The sequence below is a fragment of the Megalopta genalis genome, unplaced genomic scaffold (genome assembly GCF_051020955.1).
Source record: "Megalopta genalis isolate 19385.01 unplaced genomic scaffold, iyMegGena1_principal scaffold0026, whole genome shotgun sequence".
Taxonomy (NCBI): domain Eukaryota; kingdom Metazoa; phylum Arthropoda; class Insecta; order Hymenoptera; family Halictidae; genus Megalopta; species Megalopta genalis.
Window position 1 is genome coordinate 1,460,835 of NW_027476096.1, and position 6,629 is coordinate 1,467,463.

General features: G+C 40.9%; 1 long non-coding RNA gene across 1 annotated transcript; it reads left to right on the plus strand.

Annotated features, from left to right (window-relative positions):
• Positions 1–5,696: 5,696 nt before the first annotated feature.
• LOC143260944 (uncharacterized) lies at positions 5,697–6,103 on the plus strand. The gene is made up of 2 exons (XR_013035219.1): positions 5,697–5,836; positions 5,914–6,103. It is a non-coding gene; the product is annotated as an uncharacterized LOC143260944 (long non-coding RNA).
• The last annotated feature ends 526 nt before the right edge of the window (positions 6,104–6,629 follow it).

Consider the following 6,629-nt stretch of genomic DNA (forward strand, 5'->3'; position numbering starts at 1 on the left):
TAAATAAAATCCACATCTTGGAGGAAATTACGAGCACTGGCAAAGCGAATCAGGGAAAGTTGGCGCAACTTGAATTACTCGTAGACGAACTGCAAAATAAATTTACAGTAGGCGGTTTTGAAACTGGCAAGGAATTGGATGAGAGGTTCGAAAGGCTTAATACTGCTATGCACGAGAGATTACTCGAGCTGGCTGGAGAGGGAAACATAGTCGCGAAATTCGAACAGTTACATAAATCTTTATTAGAGAAATTTACCGAAATATACGGACAAAAATGCGACGTATCGAAGAACAGCAGCAACAAAGTGTGCGCATCGCTTTCGAGGAATTGGATTCTCGTATGAAACTTCGTTTCAGAGACTTGTTGACTCTAGCGGTAGCAGCAACCACAGAAGAGATTCCGACAACGGAAAAAGCGTCAATAGCTGAAAAAGCCCATAGATAACGCAAAAGAGGACGCGACAGCGGTCGAAAAGACTCCGAGAACGCAAGGATAATTAAATTAGCTTATAGATCTTAATTTCAAGCGACCGCAGACTGATAAGGTGAAATCATGAGCGGCGACAAAGTGAACTTGGTGAATGAACTGCATGCTCCGGCGAGACGTTTCCTCCTGGCGGAGGCGAGTGATTACGCGAGGACTCGACGATCTCTGGCAAGCTGATATCGTTGAAGTTCAACCGTACGCAAGAGAGAATCGAGGACATCGATATATTCTTACGATAATCGATACATTCAGCAAGTATGCCTGGGCGGTTCCTTTGAAAAGCAAAATGCTGACGATGTGTGCAAAACTTTCGCGTCGGTGTTGAAAAAAGATGGTCGAATACCGAACAATTTGCAAACCGATATGGGGAAAGAATTCTACAATAAAGATTTTCAAGAATATCTGAGAAAACGTAACATCAACCACTATTCCACATTCAGCACTATGAAAGCGTCCATAGTCGAACGATTCGATCGTACATTGAAGAACAACATGTGGAAATTTTTCTTATTGAGCGGAAAATATCGTTGGATCGACGAGCTTCCCACGTTGATCAAGGACTACAATAATGAAAAACATCGCACCATTCGTATACGACCTGCAAACGTGAATCATAAAAATGAGAAGCATCTTTTATCTACCGTGTACAGTAACGTCAAGATCGCCGGTCCTGCGAAATTCAAAGTTGGCGACTATATGTGCATCAGCAAGTTCAAAACCGTATTCGACAAAGGATATACGCCGAACTGGTCAACGGAAGTATTTAAGATCGCGACAGTGAAACGAACGAACCCCGTCACATACCTTTTGGTTGATATGTAGAACAAACCTATCGCCGGAGGATTTTACGAATACGAGATACGCGCTACCAAATATACCGACGTGTATTTGGTAGAAAAAGTATTGCGCCGAAAAGGAAATGAAATATATGTAAAATGGTTGGGGCTGGATTAGTCACATAACTCTTGGATAAAGAAATCATCTGTACTTTAATTATATAATGTAATGTTTTATTTTTTTCTCCAATAAACATGAAAAAATACATAAATGTTTTTTACATTAATACTAATTAATTCCCGTATACAATTTCGCACGTATACAATTTCAACGATTCGCTTTCGATACGATTAGATCTAACCGTAAAGCTAACAATTCGCAATCGATCAGGCAATTTCGTTCGAACAATTCGTTTGTAAAAATTGCGGTCGCATAATTCTGCTCGTTATTGGCGTATTTTACAATGTCAACGAGCTTCGCGAATCTATCCTGAATTTCTGGAATATTTTCTAATAACCATGAATACATATGATCCATACATAACTCTAATTTCTACAAATTATCCATCGTCTCTTTCGTAACATAAATCGATGCTTGAGAATCAAACAACTTGATTAGACTCATTCCATTAAAATTAACAATTTGTAACGATAAAGTCTCATCAATTTGTTTTTCCTTCTTGTCCGCGTCGAGGTAACTGTGAATATAATCTCTAGTTTTCACCAGCAGTTTCCACGTAGTCATTGAAAAGGAAATCTCTGTTCCACGATTGTCCCCCAAGACGAACTCGACGCGCAAATTTTCATCCACGCGTACACAAATTTCAAGGAACTTGAAATAATTGCCGGCTATGGAGTATCTTCTACCCAAGATTCGTACATTGCAACTGCTTCTGCTGCGACTGGGGTTGCGACTGCTAAAACGTCCGTTTCATCGAAGTGGAGTATCTATAGAAAGCAATAACATACAGTATTTTCTTCTTCTTTCATAAAAGGAACTTTTTATTCTCTTCAAACTTTCTTTACTTACCCGTAATTTTTGCTATCGTTGTGAGATCCATTTTTATGTAGAAAATTATTGGTTGGATTTGACATTGCGAATATTATAATACTGAAGGACAACTCTGTGCAATAAAGTAATCTGTAGAACGCGCTACTCGCTGTACGCAATGTCAAAGCAATTATATACAATTCCTTCTACCATTTTTCCCCCTTCTTACACGTAAGATAACAATTCAAGGAGCGTATACGCCCCTTTTCCGCTTACAAATAAAAGTGAACACGCGCGCAACATGGGATTCGAAACATCGATGAAATTATATAACCGCTTTTATTTTTTTCTCACTCCCCCCCCCCTTTCGCGATTTTATAATGCCCCCAAGGAAGGGTTTCGATCGAATTGTTTAAAATGTATCGCTTATCACACAATACACTTGATGTTGTATAGACATTATCGATTTAACGCGAACTGATTTTTCTAGATGATCGTAAGGGCATGCTAAATAGTCGTCGAAATTTATATTTTTAATCGTCACGTTAGTCTTAATAATTCCTTTAATCTTTTTTACATCGTCTTTGTCCTGTACCCGAATAGCATACATTTTCGAGCGAAGATCCACAAACTCTGTCATGATTTTGCCCCCGTTCTCGTCCTTCATTAATCCTAATACTTTTATCATCTCGTACGCGTCGTCGCAAATAATCTGATAAATTAAACTGTCCGTGTCCGTGTCCGTGTACAAAATCCTGCATCTTTCTTGAAAATTTGGAAGCATGTAGCCATAATGAAAATCATACAAATGTAATTTTGATATGTCCAACACTGACATGCCTACGTAAATAGGTTTATATAATTTAATGGAAAGCTGTTTCATTTGAATCGCAACAAAATCCTCGGAGAATACGGTACAGCTATGAAAATTTGGTCGAGCTATTAAACGTTCTGCACCGTGTCGACCTCTCCATCGCGAGAGCAACTTTACGTTCACGTGATTTCGAACGTTCTCCATCGTTTTTCCAAACACTGCATTGTTCATCAGTTTGAACAGATTCTTCGAGAAGTCATTGTTTGCATTGGCGCGCAACCTCGTATTTAAATCTATGTAACGGCGTAACCAACATGATTGTTCAAACTTCAGTATCCGATGTGAATTTTCTTGAATTTTAAATTATACCTCAAACATTGCTGGAGGTATCGATAATGGAGAACGTAACGATTCTTATCGCTAAGCGTTGTCAAACAGTTTCTTTTGCAACGCCCCAACCTCGTGAATCGGGCAAAATGGAAGATCCGCGTGAGCATCATGAATTTCCTGAGGATACTCTAAGTCGACCTCTAAAATGTACCCGACGGGACTGATGAAATGTACTCGTATCATCAACCCATTGAAAACCCCTGTGCGGCAAAGGCTGCGACATGGCCCAGCCATACAAATTATTAACATCGAAATACATCAGATAGCTGGACGGTTCGGTCGAATCGTACGTCGACATATACTTGTTATTCGCGCGCGCGTAACGATGCGAACATTGACTCAACCCACCTCGTATTCCCCGCTCCACGAACAAAAGCATGTCAACGTCGGTGAACAATTCCAACTCGATCTTCGTCAATTTTAGCATCGCGTCCCACGCGAAACCGGGCAACGTATAATAGTGCGCTGGATCGAGTTTATAATTCTCGAGCGACTTTTCGCGAAAATTTTCAAACACGTCGGCCAACAACAACACATCCAATTTCAAGTGCAAGTCGCTGTACTGTCCTAACGTTTGTATACCGAAACGTGACCAAACTTCGTTCGCGTGACAATAGTCGACGTCGGATATCTCGCTGTCGCATAACTGATTATAAAATGCTTCGCGCGGTGGTAAACAAGTGTCGCTTAATTTGTCATAGGTCGTTACATAGTCGTATGGGAAAACACCTTTCCTGGTTAGAAGATGAAAATCATCGTTCGAAAGACGATTGAATTGGCTCCTCATGATACGCAAGTCGCTCTTGTCCAAGTACGACGACAACTTGTCCAGACTCGAATTCAAGAATTAACAGCAAATCATTCGAAATCCTGAAACAACAGCGGCAACATGGGATGTCTCTCAGGCCTTCCCTTCGCATGATTGGACTTGCTACAGCTCGCAAAGGTAGATTTAATTTTCGAACTCCCGGCAGGAGTATCATAGCAAAATGGTTGAATGCCTGTAGGTTGGATCCGAATCTAGAACAGAATTGAGAGAATTATTGAAGAATAAAGCAAACGGTACGAAATATTGAATGTTTTATTCATACATCAAAAACCATTAAAACTAAATTTTATATTAACATTGTATTTGTATATATAGTTATTAAGCACAGTATAATTATAATAATTATAAAGATAAACGTCCGTTCTATCGAATCGAATACTTTTTGCCAATGGTGACATCAACCCTACGACAATTGCATTCTTATTTCACACTATGCCTGAATGCAAGTTTCTTTTAAATTAAGTGTTTTTTTGCCGCGAACACTGATGTTAACGCGCGGAACTCTCGTGCCCTTTCTGGGGTTGTAAGGCCCGGATTAAGCCGTTCGAGGACGCGTTGACTCCGGTGCCGCTGATACATTGCCCGCCAAATTAATACCAATATTAATTGCCCAAGCAATCGGATTCCACTGGTAGAACGGTGGTTGCGCGTACAATGTACTGGCTCGACTGTTGGAGCTGGAGGTGGTCTTGCGATGGTCGTCGAGTAATACGGGATGATCCTGGGTGCGAGTCGGAAGCGAGAGTGAAAACGAATAAGACCCCAACCGGTGGTGAGAAAAAACAGGCCTGACTCGTGATGTGCAGGCTCTTTTATCGAGGAGGTTTCCGTGTTCATGACGAATAAGTGCACTGATTGGTCTTGCTGGTCGTTGCATTTGCCCAATCAGTGACTTCTTAATCCTTCACCAACACCCTCTCGTTACGCCCTGAGCGTGTCTTATCCCAGAGAGGGTATGAGGATTTATTGCCGTCATCGACGAAGCGACGGAAATTCCTCCAGGTCAACTCACGGTGGCCTCGGGTACAGCGGTAGGCACTCGAGATGACCCTTCGAAAATCCCGGATTTATGACACTTATGGTTATTGAGGAAGACGGCGATGAGGTTCGAACGCCACATGGCTGGCAGATGTAAAAAGTCTTGTTCTCAAAAATAACCTTTGTCACGTCCGTGTCATAAATCCCGTCGACGGAAACTCCTCGAGGTTTGTTCCTTCGGGACGGAACATTAAGTACAACTCAATAGAATTATGAGGAAATTATATGTTCAATCGTAACCGCTCCTGATTGGTCGAGTCACTCTTGCGGAACGGTCACCGAAGCGTGAAGCGTGACCACGAATATATAAACCACAAATTTTGTCAAATGGTTCATTCGACGCCTTGTATCTACAATAGCAACATGGAGAACTTCAGGACTTTCCTTGATGCGATCGGAGTGCTCGACCCTACCAAAGCGGATTTTATTTCTGCACTTCCGCCGGAGGTGTCGCAGTTAATCCTACGCATGTTGGATCCTCGGTCTCTGCTTTGCGCTGCTAGAGTGTCAGGTAAGTGGCTGAATGTCTGCAAGGATGATCCTATCCTGAGACGAACCGCGAGACACTATAAACAGCGCATAATGCAGAGACGACGAGAACGTTTTCCTGCGGCAGCTGTTGAAGAACCAAGGACGACGGTACGGAGGGCAGTTCCAGTTCCTGCACAGGTGAGAGTAGTTGCACCTCATGTACAAGCTCGGCCAGGTTCAAGAAATTCGCGGCGTGGCAAATCCATTAGAATGTAATGTATTTGTATTAATAAATTATTTAACCTGACGTGCTTCTTCCAGCAAATAATTATTATTATGTTTTAGTTAAGTATTTTCATTTCTTTATGTATTTTGACCAGCTTCTTTAATAGTAGCAATTTTTTCTTAGTTTCAACGTAGTAGAACTAATAATTTGTATCTTGACCAGTTTCTTTAATAGTAACAAGTTTTTCTCTAATTAGTTTTAATATGATGTAACTAAAAATAACACTTAATAGAATAATACATTATATTTGACGATCTTTGCAACCAATGTGAGTAAAGTACAACTACAGCAGATTTCTATATTTATCCGCATTTCATACCTACAGACAGGGTGTCCTTGAAAAGTATGTACGAGCGGACACCAACCAAGATGGCACAAAGATATCTTTAAGAGGTCTCAAAGACGTCTGGTGTAAAACATTCGGGAAGTCTTATTCTGATTTTTCCGTTGCGACAATCTTGAAACTTTTGGAACATTCGGAACATTCGGAACTTTCAACACGAGTTGATATTAATTTGTATCTCTCCACATATCTTGTATTTTTACG